Source organism: Callithrix jacchus, chromosome 8 (assembly GCF_049354715.1).
Source record: "Callithrix jacchus isolate 240 chromosome 8, calJac240_pri, whole genome shotgun sequence".
NCBI classification, from domain to species: Eukaryota; Metazoa; Chordata; class Mammalia; order Primates; family Cebidae; genus Callithrix; species Callithrix jacchus.
In genome coordinates, this window is record NC_133509.1 from 17837673 (window position 1) to 17855734 (window position 18062).

The 18062-nt window shown below is 47.9% G+C and overlaps 1 pseudogene; it reads right to left on the bottom strand.

The window, feature by feature from the left end:
• Positions 1-4638: 4638 nt before the first annotated feature.
• On the bottom strand, positions 4639-5967 carry LOC144577503 (large ribosomal subunit protein eL29 pseudogene; annotated as a pseudogene).
• Positions 5968-18062: the final 12095 nt, after the last annotated feature.

Sequence of the window (18062 nt, forward strand, 5' to 3'; positions counted from 1 at the left end):
AATCTGGGCCGGGCGCGGTGGCTCAAGCCTGTAATCCCAGCACTTTGGGAGGCCGAGGCGGGTGGATCACGAGGTCAACAGATCGAGACCATCTTGGTCAACATGGTGAAACCCCGTCTCTACTAAAATTACAAAAAATTAGCTGGGCACGGTGGTGCGTGCCTGTAATCCCAGCTGCTCGGGAGGCTGAGGCAGGAGAATTGCCTGAACCCAGGAGGCGGAGATTGCGGTGAGCCGAGATGGCGCCATTGCACTCCAGCCTGGGTAACAAGAGCGAAACTCCGTCTCAAAAAAAAAAAAAAGAAGTAATCTGAAATGTCACTGCAGATTTAGACATGAGGACACGCATCATTGGGTTGTATAACTGCAAACACTGGAAGCAGCCTACACTTCCAGAACAGAGGAATGCTGAAGAAGTTACGGCATATTGAAACGATGAAATACTGTGTTAACAAATGGTGTCAAAGACTTTGAAATAGAGACTCGGAAACCACTTATTTTGAAAAATGATACGTGAAGAATACAAGATACAAAATTAGGCTGGGCGCAGTGGCTCACGCTTATAATCCCAGCATGTTGGGAGGCTGAGGCAGGCAGAACACCTGAGGTCAGGAGTTCGAGACCACCCTGGCCCACATGATGAAACCCATCTCTACCAAAAATACAAAAATTAGCCGGGCATGGAGGTGAGTGCTTGTAATCTCAGCTATTCGGGAGGCTGAGGCAGGAGAATCACTTGAACCCTAGAGGTGAAGGTTGCAGTGAGCTGAGATTGCATCATTATACTCCAGTTTGGGCGACAAGAGTGAGACTCCATCTCAGATACAAACAAATAAGCAAAATTGGTTGTACCATGTGATTTCAACTCCGTAAACAAATAAAATGGATAGAAAAAAATATCGAAAAGAAATATACCAAAATGTTAGCAGTGGTATTTCTGGATGCTGGGATTCCCTCTTGCTTATACTCATCTAACATTTTTATTAACAAATATTGTTATAAAAACAAAAATACTGGCCAGGTGTGGTGGCTCCTGCCTGTAATCCCAGCACTTCAATGCAGGTGGATCACCTGAGGTTAGGAGTTTGAGAACAACCTGGCCAACATGGCAAAACCCTGTCTCTGCTCAAAATATAAAAATTAGCTGGGCATGGTGGTGTAAGCCTGTAATCTCAGCTACTCGGAAGTCTGAGACAGGAGAATCACTTGAACCCAGGAGGTGACGGTTGAAGTTAGCCAAGATCTAGCAACTGCACTCCAGCCTGGACAACAGAGCAAGACTCCGTCTCAAAAAAAAAAGAAAAAGAAAAAAGAAAACTCACAGGGCAGAAGACCCTACCAGGAAGATAATTGTGGGGCTTCCCCTCAAGCTCCCCACCCGCATGGGTGGCTCTGATGAGACAGAATGTGTACACATTCATTAATGGCTCCCTGACCTGCCAAAGCAGCCCAGCGGAAGGTGCTCTGCTGTTCTTGTCATTAAATTTAGACTACAGGTGGCAGGAAGGACACAGGAGGAAGGATTAAAGATCTAAGGGGGCGGCTGCTTAGGAAGTTTTGGGAACCTAAATCTGGGTTGTGCTGTTGAGTGGAAACTCCACTTCTAAACATCCCAGCCAGCTGGTGTGGCACTCTTTGTCCCGAGAACTGGAGGTGGAGACTCACTTGTCCACACAAATACCCAGCCTGCGTACCACCAGCAGGAGTCTGCTGAGACCAGGAGCCAACCAGGTGGGCAACCCCACTAGAGACTTTTGGGGGTGCTCTGCTTGCTCTGAAGGCTGTCTGATCCCACAGGGGGATGCCACAGGCAGCCTGGACAAAGCCTGGGCAGCACCCGGGAGATTTTCCCTTCCTCTCAAACATGTAGCGCGGAGGTGAAGTGTGAGCGCTCTGGAGCGAAAGCCACTTTTGTCTTCCGGATCTTCTACTAACTAGGTTGGAGGATAAACCTTGGATAAGCTGCTTGGTTGGTGCCTCACTTTCCCCATTTAGCATGGAACGTTGGACCTGACATATGGTAGATGCTTGACAAAGGCTGTTGAATGAAGGACAAGGGGTAGGCTAGGGTGGGCCTCATCAAGCAGACCCCTGAGGAAGGCTCATAGGGGCTTCTCCCCTTTGAGAAGAGACACATGGCGTGTCACGGTTTCCTGCTCTCCCACACCCCTACACTGCTCAACTAAGAGGAAATCCCCTTTTATCCATGCAGGCATGTCGCTGGCTTTCCTCTTGGTGGGAAGCCACAGTTAGGCATGGCTCCGTCTTGGCAGGGTTTGGGGCAGCAGGGTCCTCACCATCGGTTGATGGGGTGGTGGGAGCTTCTTTCCTCCATCGGTCTCACAATCTTGCTTCCTCTAACATATTTCCATCTCAACCACAGTGTAATTATATTATCTTTAAGAATGTAGGAAAACCCTCCCCACTACTTCCCACCACCTCTACCCTGCCTCTGGTCACAGGCGATGGAGTCCAGGCTTGAGCCAAATGTAACCAGCCCACAAGGGTCAAGAGGGCCCCAGGGGGCCTTAAACATAGAAGGAAAAAATAAGAGCACATCAAGGCTCTCCCAAGGGGCCAGCCAAGAGAATGTTCAAGCCCACGCAGAAGTTCTTTAAAAGTTGAGAGGGGTGGGAGAGCTTCCCTTGAGGGTAACGGAGAAGAAGGATAAACAGGAAAATCAGCATTCAAAGGAGAGGATGAGGGAAGGGAGACTATCCCCACACACCCAGGGTGGGCGGTTACACGAGATCTCACAGTTCATCCACAGCTCTCTCTCATCCTAAATATCTCTGCAGCCTCTGAGGCTACAAGTTTCTCTACTTTTAACCACGAGCAGAGACAGAGGCATATCAGGCGTGAACCCCAGTAACCAGTTAACGATGGAAATCCAAGAAGAGAGAGACACATGTCATTAGTTGCTGCCCAGGCTCTGTGGGTGGAGGGGCTGAGGGAGGGTGGGGACGGAAGATGGGGTTTATCTACAGCCCATCAAGCCCACCAGCAGCAATTGCTCCCGGTGTTGGGGATTTGGGGGCTTCTTTCCAGGTCACTGTAGCTAATTTAAGTCATCTGTGTGCAGAAACTCAGTTAAAATGGAATTTTAGCAGAATTCTTCATGTGGATGCTGTGGTTAAACAGAAATTCCTTTTAAGTGATGCTTGAACAGTGAGTCAAAATGATGCCAGAAGGCTGGTGATTAACTCCAGGACAGAGCAAGGGCTGGGTGGAGAGGATATTTACGTGGAACACACAGGCCAGAGTGGAAGGGAAATGATTCCTTCTCCCTGTCTCTCAGCAGGAGGTGGCCTCCTCCTCTCCTCCCACCCACCCCTGTTCTATAGGGAGCATTTTTTCCTTATAGAATTCTTGAGCCTGATTGAACTTCAATGATCATAGTTAAGAATCTGTCTTTATCAAGATAAAGTATCTTTTGTTGTTTTTATCTTATTAAAAAGTACCACTGCTCTGCCAGGCGTGGTGGCTCACGCCTGTAATCCGAGCACTTTGGAAGGCTAAGATGGGTGCATCACTTGAGGTCACAAGTTCGAGACCAGCCTGGCCAACGTGGTGAAACCCTGTCTCTATTAAAAATACAAAAAGTTAGCTGGCGTGGTGGTACATGCCTGTAATCCCAGCTACTTGGGAGGAGAGATTTTCTTACACCTGGTGAGCCAAGATCACACTAGTGTACTTCAGCCTGGGCTAATGAGTGAAACTTCATCTCAAAAAAAAAAAAGTATGATTGCTCTATACAGAAAAATCAGAAAATACTAACACAAGTAAAAAGAAGAAATGTTAAAGTATTCAGAATCTCTCTTAAACATCACTATTAATGCCGTGTTAGATCATTATGACACCCTCCTAGGTAAATATATATATATAGAGAGAGAGTAATATATTTGGGTATATATAATGCATGTGATACACACTAATATAATTTTTTTCAAACAAAAACAGGTCCATCCTGTAGTGTGGATTTGTGGCTTTTTCCTCCTCTTTAACCTAACATTTTCATTCTTTTTTTTTTTTTTTTTTTTTGAGACGGAGTTTCGCTCTTGTTACCCAGGCTGGAGTGCAATGGCGCAATCTCGGCTCACTGCAACCTCCGCCTCCCGGGTTCAGGCAATTCTCCTGCCTCAGCCTCCTGAGTAGCTGGGATTACAGGCATGCACCACCATGCCCAGATAATTTTTTGTATTTTTAGTAGAGACGGGGTTTCACCATGTTGACCAGGATGGTCTCGATCTCCTGATCTTGTGATCCACCCACCTCGGCCTCCCAAAGTGCTGGGATTATAGGCGTGAGCCACCGCACCTGGCCCTACCTAACATTTTCTGTGGCTGTAGACACATTTCCCAGCATCATTTTAGTTGCTGCATACTTTCCTATTACCTGAAGTCCATTTAGCCAATTCTCTGTTGTTGCACACTTAGGTTGTTGCAACTTTTTCTCAATTATAATTGTTATAACAGACATTCATGCAGCTAAATCTTTGCATAAATTCTTTGTTTTTTTTTTCCTGCCTCAGGTTTATTTGTACAAATAGCACAGGAGGACCCCAACCCCACGCAGATGGCAGCTGGGGGGTGGGGGTCACACCAGTCCTTCTGTCCTCACGTTGGCAGACAGAGATCTCTACTCTGAAGCCTTGGTAGGGACCTGAGCACCTCTGGGAGCCTGAGCTGGAACTGAAGCTGGAGCTGCAGGCTGGGCCTTGTTTTGATCTTTGGCCAGCACAGCCTGAGCCCCTTGGCAAGGCGGGCACGATGAGCACGCTTCCAAGAGTGGGGCGGGCAATGGAGGCAAATGGATCGGGCTTGCGGCTGACACCCTTTGGGATCTTGGGCTTTACAAGGGCCTCGATGGCCTCGGCACGTGCACTCAAGGCCTTGGCCTGGTTGGCCTGCATCTTCTTTAGGCCCTTCTTGTTGTGCTTCTTGGCAAAGCGCATGCTCCTCAGGAACCTGGGGTCCAACCCCTTTAGAGACTCATATCTTTGTGATCGGGGTTTCTTGATACCATTTCTGTGCCGTTTTTGGAACTGGTTGTGTGTGGTGTGGTTCTTGGACTTGGCCATGTCTGTACCATAAGCTCCGGCTCCTGACGTGCCTAGACCCGGAAGAGCTTGCGTAAGTTCTTAACCTTTTCATTGGATAAATTCCCAGAAGTTAAGTTGCTGAAGCTCCTTCATATTTATATGTTGGGAAAGTTAAACCCGGATATTGGCCTAAAATACTGAATTATTACCGGCATGAACAACTCATGCCAAGGAACTCCAGGGGCAGCGCTGTTTGCTCCATACGAGGAAGAGACTCTCCATCCTCATGTGACAGTTGGAAATACCAGCTGTGAGAATGGAAGCCACAATTATAACTTCTTGTAAAAGCAAGGACTCTTCATTAAAAGCCATCTATGGGAGTTACCCATCATCTGGAGACTGGGGTGTGGAATACTTTGGAATGTATGTATGTATATCAGACCTGTCATTCCAACCTATCTTTAGCTGGCATGGACATTGAACCCTTCTTTCTCTTGTCATTGCATACCTTATTCTGCTGGCCACAGGTGAACTGGGATATAAATGCTTTTCAAAGTCCTACAGGAATGTCCCTGCCCATATCAAATAGTGCCTGCTTCTCACTTAACATCTCTGCTCTGAGGGTACTTACAGTCCAATTCAAAGGCCTCTGAACAGAAGCACAAATTGTCATATCTAATAGAAAGTAGATCAAGGCTGGGCAAAGTGGCTCACACCTGTAATCCCAGCACTTTAGAAGGCCTCGGTGGGCAGATCACTTGAGGTCAGGAGTGTGAGACTAGCCTGGCCAACATGATGAAACCCTCTCTCTATTAAAAATATAAACATTAGCCAGGCATGGTGGCAGGCACCTATAATCACAGCTACTCGGGAGGCTGAGGCACAAGAATCTCTTGAACCTGGGAGGCTGAGGTTGCAGGGAGCCAAGATCACGCCACTGTACTCCAGTTTGGGCAACAGAGTTAGACTCTGTCTCAAAAAAAATAAAAAAAGAAGAGCAAAAGATGAAGAAGAAGGAGGAGGAGGAGGAGGAGGGGGAGGAGAAGGGGGAGAAGGAGTGGGAGAAGGAGGGGGAGGAGGAAGGGGAGGGGGAGAGGGAGGAGGAGGGGGAGGGGGAAGGGGAGGGGGAAGGGGAAGGGGAAGAGGAGGGGAAGGGGGAGGGGGAGGGGGAGGGGGAGGGGGAGAGAGGGGGGAGAAAGAGAAGGAGGAGTGGGAGGAGGAGGAGGAGAAGAAAGCAGGTTGAGATCTTCACTCCCACCCCCACCTTAGAAACACAATTTAAACTAAATCAGCTTGTGGCTAAATCTGTAAGGTAATAATCCTCCCCCAAGGACAGAGGTAGCTAGGTGAAGCGTTGCTGGGGCTGGCAAGGATTTGTAGAGGAATACAGGTGGGACTGTAGGAGAAAGAGGAGGATGTTCAGTGAAGGTGAAAGGGAGTTGGCTTGGGAGTGAGGAGACTGGGTTCGGGTTCTGCCATCGATGCACTGTGTGTGTGAGGAAGTGGCCTTCCCATTCTGCTCCTCTTCATCATTTAACCAGGTGCTCCTATTCCAACCTGCTCTCACTGCTTTGCCCTTTTCCCCACTCATTTAATGTGTTTTCTAGTAATGTGGTTCAGAGCATTGTGTCATGACTTGACAGTGTTTTGCACTTTCTGAATCTTGTAGATGGGCTGCCCAGTAACCGATCGCATCTGAATGCCTTGGAGAGTTACCAAGTCAAGCTTTGCCTTTCACTATTGTCAAAGCCCTTCAGTTTCCAAAAGCCTTTCCTACAGCAACAAGCTGTTGTTTATAGGTGACCACGCTCCCTTGCTTTTAAAGCCTAGAACATGGGGGCCTCTGGGAGCTAGGAATGTCCACCTCATGTACACCTGGAGAATTCCCCCACTTCTGCCCACTTTCTGCAAGGCCTTTGGCTACCAGGAACTACAGAGTTGGCAGATAGATTTCATGCAGCATGACAGCCTAATCAAGTGGTGGTGGCTGTCTTATACTGAAAATCACGCAGAGGCCACTTCCATTCTCAACTGGAAAGATTGCCGTGTCTGCCACAAGCAAGGAACATGGGGAGGAGGTGCCATTACTGCTATTTCTCATTCTTCCTGATCTAGTTTATGAGAATCGATACATTTTCAGGTCCCACCTTTCCAGTAGGTTCCTGTACTCCAGGGTGGGGATACAGAAAATCAGCCCTCTCAGGGAAGTTGAGCTTGAGCAGGTGACCAGCGCTGTCCAAGGAGGTGTGCGTCTCACGTAGAACCTTCTAGTGGCATCGAGGCAAGGTGTCTCCTCTCACTTGGCTGCTGCATTTTCTCAAACTGTGTTTTACTCTAGGGTGGTGGCTTATCCTCTCCAAGCATTCTCTGGATGTTCATTTTAACTTTTTGCCTGTTTTGTTTTGAGTGGGTAGGGTGAGAACTCACAGTGAAAGGGGCTTTGAGCCTCTGTTTTCCAGCAAGAGAAACTGGCTGGATCGTGTCTGGGCTGGAAGCTGGGACTTCAGACAGAATCTGTGATTTTCTGGAAGGAAAAGGTTTAGAAGCTAGCTCCCAAGGAAGAGTTTGGTGTGTTCTCCTCATTCTTTTTATGTGAGTGCAAAGTGAAGGAAGTGTGGGGTGGTTATTAGAGGAACTCTAAGGTGGCAGCAGAAAACTCCAGAAGGGTTTTGTTTGTTTGTTTTAAAACGGAGTCTTGCTCTGTCACCCAGGCTGGAAGGCAGTGGCATGATCTCAGCTCACTGCAACCTCTGCCTCCCGGGTTTAAGCAGTTCTGCCTGCCTCAGCCTCCCGAGTAGCTGGGATTATAGGCACCCACCACCATGCCCAGCTAATTTTTGTATTTTTAATAGAGACAGGGTTTCGCCATGTTGACCAGGCTGGTCTTGAGCTCCTGACCTCATATGATCCACCTGTCTCGGTCTCCCAAAGTGCTGGGATTAACGGTCTGAGTCACCATGCCCAGCCTCCGGAAGGGTTTTGAAAACAGGCTTCCTAGAACTGGAGCTAGCATGCATCTGTGTTCATGGGAGTGCGGTCTACAGGGCAAACCAAGGCCTGAATTCGGGAAGCCAGAGCTCTGTCTTCAGCCTTGTCATCCATTGAGGAAGTCAGTTCGCCTGTCTGGGCCTCAGTTTCCCCATAGGTTAAACATGCCCTGCCCAACTTAGTTTTGGGGTTAATCTGATGCAAGAAAGAATGTGAATATTTCTTGAAAAAAAGGCTCAAGAGCTATATAAATGGAAGGCCTGGATTGTCTGTCTTCCTAAGTGAAGCTGTCTCTTTGCCGTCACTGCTGGAGAGGCTGTTTGGATCGTAAGTATTTGGCCTCTGAACTTTCATCCTGGACTGGAGCAGCTGTGGGTGGCAGGAATGCAGAGAGGGAGGAAATATCAGAGTTAGCAAGCATGAGCCTCAGTCTCAGAGTTGGCTGAGTTTCTAGGGGAAAAAAAAAATCTCAAGTAGTTCTTTGTGGTCATGAAGAATACACTTATGCAATTGTTTTCAATATTTTAAGAGTCTGAAGAAAAGCCTTAAGAAACACTTATCCCAATGGAAAGCAATAGAGTTACTCATGCAACTTAGATTGAACAAATCTGCATAAAATGGGAAATAAAAGAAATTATGTAAATAATTCAGTCCTCTCCTTCATTCTGTACATACACATACATAAACACGAGAATTATTTCATCCACAGTGATTCCGATAGTGTGTTTGGTGTGTTCTTCTTCCCCCTTGCCAACAAGTTAGAGTCTTTCCTTTTTTTTTTTTGAGACGGAGTTTCGCTCTTGTTACCCAGGCTGGAGTGCAATGGTGTGATCTCGGCTCACTGCAACCTCTGCCTCCTGGGTTCAGGCAATTCTCCTGCCTCAGCCTCCTGAGTAGCTAGGATTATAGGCACGCGCCACCATGCCCAGCTAATTTTTTGTATTTTTAGTAGAGACGGGGTTTCAGCATGTTGACCAGGATGGTCTCGATCTCTTGACCTCGTGATCCACCCGCCTCGGCCTCCCAAAGTGCTGGGATTACAGGCTTGAGCCACCGTGTCCTGCCAGAGCCTTTCCATTCTTCAGAGCTCTACCCAACTGCTTTGTCTTTTTGTACTCAGTGCCAAGCACAGTATAGTAGGTACTCAGTAAGTTCCTGATAAGTGCAATACCACCTTGTCTGGGGCATATCGTGACCATAATGGCTCCCAGTGAATCACGCCTCTCTGAATCCATGTGCTTATGGATTGACTCTGGGCTCCAGCACGTAACTTGCTCTGGCCAATTGGACCTTAGTAAACACATTATAAGCAGGGACTTGAAAAGCACTTATACTGGCCGTGTGCTGTGGCTCACACCTGAAATCCCAGCACTTTGGAAGGCCGAGGCAGGTGGACCATGAGGTTAGGAGTTCAATACCATCCTGGCTAACATGATGGAACACTGTCTCTACTAAAAATACAAAAATTTGCTGAGCATGGTGGCACATGCCTGTGGTCTCAGCTACTTGGGAGGCTGAGGCAGGGGAATCGCTTGAGCCAGGGAGGCAGAGGTTGCAGCGAGCCGAGATCGCCCGACTGCACTCCAGCCTGGCAACAGAGCAAGAAAAAAGAAAGAAAAAGCAAAAGAAAAGCACTTATACACTGAAACATAGATACCATGTGAAGAAGCCTGAGTGAGCCTGCTGTAGGTACCTGGCCCAGTCACCAGCCAGCTCTAATGACTGGTCATGCCAATGAGGTCATGTTAGCGCGTCCAGTCCTCATTAAACCACCAAAAGATTGCAGCCAGGCAGAGTCAACAGAATTGCCCAGCTGAGCTCAGCACAAATTGCTGATCTTTAGAAACATGAACAAGTAAAATTGAAGTCTTAAGCCACTGAATTTTGGTGTGTTACGCAGTGATGGATCATTGGGATGCCAATTCTTTTTAGAAAATTAATAGAAACCTTTAAATCAGGAGCGGTAAGTCTTATGTTACAGCCCATCTATCCACTTCGGTAGTGTTTTCTTGGACTATTGTCGTAAAAGAATTTGAAGGCTAAATTACTGGAAAAGAAAGCTGGCTGGGCACAATGGCTCACTCTTGTAATCCCAGTACTTTGGGAGGCCGAGGCGGGCAGATCACCTGAGGTCAGGAGTTTGAGACCCTCCTGGCCAACATGGCCAAACCCCATCTCTACTAAAAATACAAAAATCAGCTGGGTGTGGTGGTGCATGCCTATAATCCCAGCTACTTGGAAGGCTGAGGCAGGAGAATTGCTTAAACCTAGGAGGCAGAGGTTTCAGTGAGCTGAGATAGTGCCATTACACTCCATCCTGGGTGGCAGAGTAAGACTCCATCTCAAAAACAACAACAACAGCAAAAATACAAATGTAAAAGAAAGCCAAATTCATTAGCAGTGTGTGCAAAGAACATGGGCAGGAGTGGAGACAATATATATGCTATGTATTTGCCATCCTTGTTCCATATTATCAATCACAGGTCAATGAATTTAAAAAGCAGAACCATTGGCTGGGCGCCATGGCTCATGCCTATAATCCCATCATTTTGGGAGGCAAAGGTTGGGAGTTCAAGACCAGCCTGGCCAACATGGTGAAACCCCATCTCTACTAAAACACAAAAATGAGCCAGGCATGGTGGCGCATGCCTGTAATCCCAGCTACTCGGAAGGCTAGGGCAGGAGAATCACTTGAACCTGGGAGGCAGAGGTTGCGGTGAGCTGAGATCAGGCCATTACACTCCATCCTGGGCAACAAGAGTGGAAGTCCATCTTTCCAAAGTGCTGAGATTACAGGTGTGAGCTCCCAAAGTGCTGAGATTACAGGCGTGAGCCACTGCACCCATCCAAAAAAGCAGAACTATTTAAGTTGAATGTTAGGTAGGCCAACTGATAAGGAATTTTTTCAATGAGTTAGGTCACACTTTTTAGGAACAGTAAGCATGAAAGCAGAATACCTTGAGTAGACACAACCAGGCATTATTTATGTCCCTGGAGAACACAATTATATACTGAAGAGACTTACAGTTTGGGACTTTGGTTGACTACCAGCTTAGATGCGGCAGTGTGAGAGTGCGTTTACCATGCTACATGGTGTCATCAGCCTTGTAGGTCCAGAAACTCAGTGCTGTTGGTGCATCCAGAGCTGACTGGACTCTTGGGAACAGACCTACAAGAACCATGTTCATGAGAGATTGACAGCAGAATGAAATGCAAAGACTTCCTGGGATACGACAATTCTTACTGCTCCCCAGACTAAATTAGTCATCAGAAAGGCTTGGTCCTGTGGAAAGGATGGCATGAGAAGAAAGGAAGTGGGAAGATTCAGAGGGAATGTTTCACACGAGTCAGGAGGGCCGGATGGAGCATCTCTGCCCCACAACCGTGCCCCCTCTCCAGCAGTGGGAAAACCCCTGACCTCAGGCGCAGCGCCTCTGTCCCTTGAGCATAACTGGAGGCGCACAGACCACTTGCAGATATTTATCCCTCTTCTAGGGAGTCCTGCTTCCTCCCACACATTAACATAATAGATTAGGGCACTGCTACTTTTCTGTTCAGAAACACCTTCTGGGACCTACACCATAATTAGAATTTGTGTTTTCCACATCTCTGATTAACCATTACTACTTATTTATAAGGCGTTTTACCCCTTTGAAGATTTCCATATAATGCAACGATTTTGTCCATCCATCCTTATATCTGTTTGTTCTATTTCATTTGCTTATTCAACACATTCCTAATATATACTCAGTTTGGTGCTGGAGGAAGTTAAGAGGAGTAAAGCAGCCCGGCACGGTGGCTCACGCCTGTAATCCCAACACTTTGGGAGGCCGAGGCAGGCAGATCACTGAGGTCGAGAGTTCAAGACCAGCCTGAGACAAGATGGTGCCATTGAGCTCCAGCCTGGGTGACAAGAGCAAAACTCCATCTCAAAAAAAAAAAAAAAAAGAGGAGTAAAGCATGGCTCTTGCCTCCAAGGAGCCTCAGATGTGAGAAAAGAGACAGGAGTTTAGGTGAGAGACAAGCCCTAGACAAGAGCAGGGAAGAAATGAGGCTATTCTGACTAAGGTAGAGTGGTGTGATGGGAAAACAGTGGCAGGTATCAGAGAAGGAGAGATGCTAAAGACAGAAAATAGATTTAGTGCCTGCCTTGTGGGTGGGCAATGAGGAAGAAGGAAAAGACCAGCATGATAAAAATGAATGTTAACTACTAAATATTTATTAGTGTCATCATCATCAACATCCGGCATTTGTTTTAAATTTTTTTTTTTGAGATGGAGTCTCGCTCTGTTGTCCAGGCTAGAGTGCAGTGGCATGATCTTGGTTCACTGCAACTTCCACCTCCTGAGTTCAAGCGATTCTCATGCCTTAGCCTCCTGAGTAACTGGGATTACAAGCACCTGCCACTTATGCCTGGCTAATTTTTGTATTTTTAGTAGAGACAGGGCTTCACCATGTTGGCCAGGCTGGTCTCGAACTCCCAACCTCAGGTGATCTGCCCACCTTTGCCTCCCAAAGTGCTGGAGGCATGAGCCACCGCGCCTGGCCAATGGTTCTGCTTTTTAAATTCATTGACCTGTGATTGATAATATGGAACAAGGATGGCAAATATATAGCGTATATATTGTCTCCACAATATATATGCCGGGCAGGTCTTGAACTCCTGACTTTATGTGATCCACCCACCTCGACCTCCCAAAGTGCTGGGATTATAGGTGTCAGTCACCGTACCTGGCTTATTAGCCTGCATTTATTATATACTTCCAGCATACCAGGCACTGTTCTAAGCACTTTATAAGCATGAATTTATTTAATCCTCATAGCCCAGTGAACCAGGCACTGCTATGTCTGTATTTCAGGTGAGAAAACGGAGGCAGAGAGAGATAAGTAACTTGTCCAAGGTGATCCAGTTAGTCAGAGGCAGTGGGGTGGGATAACTTTCAGGTATCTAGTTCTGTGTCCAAGTGGGTGTCTCCCACACAGATAGGAAACAGGAGAAAGAGACACAGAACAGTTTTAGAAATGTGTGATTTGAGATGACCGGAGCCATCCAATGGAGAGTTCCCGGAGGGAGTTGTATGCTTAGGAGGGACGCCAAGAACAGCATCTGCCTGGAACTAGTTTAGACACTACCAGTATCTCCATGTGGCAGCGGAAGCCGTAGGTCTGGTGTGGAGTATCACAGACGGGGTCAAGGTCGAGATCAAAGACTGAAGAGGTATTAGGAGGAAGAGGACCCAGATGGGGACTGTGGAAATGTGTGATTGAAGAGCTAAGGTATGAACCAGGAACAAGTGGTATCATAGAAGCTGAGGGAGGGAAGAGTTTCCAAAAGCAGGCAATGCTCAAGTATATCAGATATCACCACCCAGACAGCCTTTGGATGAGGCTTGCAAAGCAGCCACGGTTAATGGAAATGCAGGTTCCTGGAACCTACCGACCTGGGTTCGTAAGGTATAAGGCCAGGCCCAGGAATCTGAACTTTTTAAAAGTTGCCCCAGCAGGTGATTCTGACATCGGTGGTTCGTGAACTATGTTTTTTGACAAGCATGGCTCTGAAGACGCAGCATTTCTTTTTCCACTTGCCCCAGGTTCTGGTTTCTTGTTAATGATCTACAGCCTCTCTCTGGGAGATCAACATGTGAATGACCAACCTTTCCATTCACACCTTTGCCCAAGGGCCTTACACACTTACGTGCAGACACTGAATAGCTAAGAAAGCCATTTATACCTGACAGAAACACTTATAAGTAAATATCAATACCTATGAGTAATCCAATGAAAGAGGAGACTAGACTAATAAAAATGGCTCTCAAATACATTGACATTTATTCTTCAGGACAAAGTGTAGAAGGAACATAGGGGAAAGAGTAGTAAACTCAGCTTGGAGGTGCTGGCTACAGCATTCCTGAGAAGGTGAACATTTGAGTTAGGTCTTGAAGGGTGAATAAGAGTCCAGGATACAAAGAAAGGGAAAAGGATTGCAGGCAGAGGAATAGCAGGTGTGGAAGCACAGCGACATGAAGGAGCACAGTGGTTATGGGAAAGGTGAGAACTGTACCATGGCTGGAATAGAGGAAATGGGGTGGAGGAGAGGGTGTAGAAACAAATGGAATAATAGTGAACCAAACTGGAAAGCTTCACTGGGCAGCCCTTTGGCGGGTCATCACCTTTAGGAATTTGGGCTTCATCTTAGAAGAAATGGAGAGCTCACGCGGTTTTCAAGCAGGGACTTGTGAACTTGATAGCTAAGGGATATCAACAGAGGGAAGGCTAGGAGACCACTCCCCATTCAATTTCTCCAGCATCCAGCAGAAGAAGGATCTCTGCTAGAGAGAGAATCCTGGAATTCACATGATACTTGCAGGTACAGCTTTTGAGTCCATTTCTTCTAAGCTATGGAACCTAAAGATGCCAGTTTGGGAAATGAAGCACGGGAAAGAGGAGTGAGATAAAGGGTGGGAGAAATCACACTCAACTCCAATTCCTCAAATGGAAAAAAGAAAGTATAACATCTCTCTATCGAACCATGTATTTAAAATAATCGCAAAATAAAGCTCCATGTTTGCAGAGTGGGCTAGTGGAGGAGAACCACAAAGGACCAAAGAACAACAAAGCAGAAAAAATAAGCAGAGGAGAAAGAATATAAAAACAGGAAGTCAGCAGGCAGCAGTTCCCCATGAGGTCATCGGCAAAGGCCCCGGGGGCCTCTTCTCTGCAGGTCATGGGTGGGGAAGGGAAAGCTGGGATGCAGGCCTTTTCTCAGAGCCACGGACACTGAACAGGGCAGAACACAGGGTCAATGCCAGACACATCTGGAATTTTTCAAGAACTGTTTCTATGCGGGATAAGGGGTGGGGTGATCTCAAGGCTGCCCAGCTGGAGGCAGAGAAGCCCGGTTCAAGGGTTCAAGTCAGGAGCTGAGCCCCCCACCGCCTCCCTCCCCGTCCCCATGGTCTGCCATTAAGGGGCTGTGTGACCTGGGGCAAGAGCCTCCACCTCTCTGGCCTGTTTCCTCACCTGGAATTTAGTATGATTGTCAAGGCCTCCATGCATGGGTGGCCAAGGGGCATGCTGAAATCCACTGTGCACTCTGGTATGAGCTGACACCAGGAAGAAAAATTGTTTAATTTTTCCAGTTTACACCAGAACATTGGTCTGCCAGCTAAACCCACAGCCTCTGGAGCTGAGCCACTCACCGAGGTTTCTTTTTCTCCTTCTACATAGGAGTTTCGTGGGCAAACAGTGGCACTAAAGTGAGTGGGTGTTGGGGCACAGAAGACCGGGTCAGAAAGAGAGGCTGACGCCACCCTGGGCAGAGTCTTGGATGCACGGTAAGGAGTTTAGACTTACTCTTGAAAGAAATGGAGGGCCAGATCTGCCTGTGATCGCTTGCCTGCCCCCAAGGTCTTCTCCTGGCCACTTGCACGGTGGAGAGCCCCTGCCGACACTGTCACCCCACTTCCCAGCACAGCAGGCTGTCTCAGCCAGCTTGGGGGTGAGTGCTGGGTTTTGACATAACCTTCTTTATGTCTGCTGTGATGGGAAGGAGCTGAAACAGCCCAGCACCCACTTCCACGTCCAGCCTGACCTAGAGCCCCTGAGGCTGGCTCGGGTACAAAACCCAGAGTAGCGGGGAGCTAATGCCCCATGCTGTGAACTGTGAGCAGTGAGAGACCCAAGCAACAGATAGGTTCTCGATGCTTCTCCCCAGCTCTGAGGTGCAGCCATTTTATGAGGCCTCCCTAGAAACTCTTGTGTGTGGCCTGGTGATTCTTTATGTCTCATGGGGTGCCACAGCCCGCTCTGTAACATTCCACTTTGTTGGTTTTTACTACTTTTTGTTTGCTTTTGAAACGGAGTCTTGCTCTGTCGCCTAGGCTAGAGTGCCATGGCATGATCTCAGCTCACTGCAACTTCCGCCTCCTGGGTTCAAGCAATTCTCCTACCTCAGCCTTCCAAGTAGCTGGGATCACAGGCAGGCACCACCACGCCTGGCTAATTTTTTTTGTATTTTTAGTAGAGATGGCGTTTCACCATGTTGGTCAGCCTGGTCTTGAATGAACTCCTGAGCTCAAATGATCCACCCACCCCAGTCTCCCAAAGTGCTGGGATTACAGGCATGAGCCACCATACCCGGCCTGTTTTCACTATTTCTCTACTTCACTTCCTCTTTCTCTCACACTTCATAAGGTTTTATCATGAGTGCTGCCTTTTGTTTTTGTTTTTGTTTTTTTTTTTGGAGAAATGGGTAATGATAGAGGACTGGGCCTGGTGGCTCAGATCTGTAATCCCAGCACTTTGGGAGAACAAGGTGGCTAGATCACTTGAGGTCAGGAGTTCGAGGCCAGCCTGGCCAACATGACGAAATCCCTTCTCTACTAAAAACAACAACAACAGCCGGGCGAGGTGGCTCACGCCTGTAATCCCAGCACTTTGGGAGGCCGAGGCGGGTGGATCACGAGGTCAAGAGATCGAGACCACCCTGGTCAACATGGTGAAACCCCGTCTCTACTAAAAGTACAAAAAATTAGCTGGGCATGGTGGTGCACGCCTGTAATCCCAGCTACTCGGGAGGCTGAGGCAGGAGAATTGCCTGAACCCAGGAGGCGGAGGTTGCGGTGAGCCGAGATCGCGCCATTGCACTCCAGCCCGGCTAACAAGAGCGAAATTCCGTCTCAAAAAACAACAACAACAACAAAAGCAGATTCTGGCGATCTTGCTGGCCCTGTCTAGAGAGGGTTTGCCACTTTCATAACGTTAGATTTCTTGTTCTGAGTATCTTAGAACAAACTCGTACTCCTTATACATATTTGGGCAGTAGAATCAAGAGAGCACAGAGTCAAACAGACCAGGCTTCAAGTCCGAGCCCCAATCACTCACTAGCTCTGTAAAGTTCTCTAAGAAGACTTGACTTCTCCATGCCTTAGTTTCTTCTTCCGTGAGATGAAGATAATCAAATGTACTCCAGTCAGTGGTGATAAAATTAAATGAGATGATATACATGGGCTACTTAGCATAGTGCTGGACACACAAGATGAGCTGGCAAGGATGCTTTTGTTGTATGATTAGGAAAACTGAAGAACAGGAGAATTTGGATGGGTGCCCTGGGAACAGCGACTGCAGAGAGGGACTGCAGGACTCAGGCCTGAGGGAGGGGCAAAACGGCGGCGGCTGAGGCCAGTCTGGAAGATTTCCCAGACTATATGCTCAGCGTGGGGATGGGGAATGACATGAACCATAATCCGGGTCTCCTCTGGAGCCCATTTCATTGGCAAGGCTGCATAGACCCACTTAGCCACCCACGCTGACCTCAGCCCGGAGCAGATCCACCTCCCATCCCTCTACGCTATTTCCACCACCGCTCCCGTCCCCATTTCATCCTCAGAAATGACAGGCTTCTTGCCTGGCTTGTTTTCACTGCAGCCTTGGTATTGGAGGCTAAAGGCATGATTTGGCAGAAGGTAAAGCCCGGGGCAACCTAGGACAGAGGCTCTTGCTGCCCACAGCCTCAGCAGCCTGCAGACACTTCTGATGCCAGCTTGGATGTCAGAGACTACAAGGTCATTGTCACATGTACATGGCAGTGCTCTGGCTTGAGCCCCGTGTTTATTTTTCTTGCTCTACTGCTACTGGTGGTAACACATTACCAGCGGGGAAGGGTGGGAGGGAGAGGGGAAGGGGTTTCTACCCCTTTCCCATTTTCCTGTGTCTTTACTGCTGCCCCACATCTGGAGCTGAGCATTTGGGTTTGAGGGAGCCGAAGCAGGCTGGAGAATGTGCTATTACTGGTCACAGACAGGCTTAAGGGAGGCCTTTGTTTCATTCAGTTTCTTTATTTTTTATGATGGGGGAGCGTGCATATGGAAAGAGCCAGAGAGAGATGAAAGCTGGCAGAGCAAAGAACCTGAAGAAACAAGGGAGGGGTTGAAGGCACTGGAATCCAGGGCACAGGGGAAGAGATTCTGGTCCCTGGAGAGGTGGCTCCCCTTGTTCTCTGGCATCGGTGGGGAGGACGTGAGGGCTGGCAGAC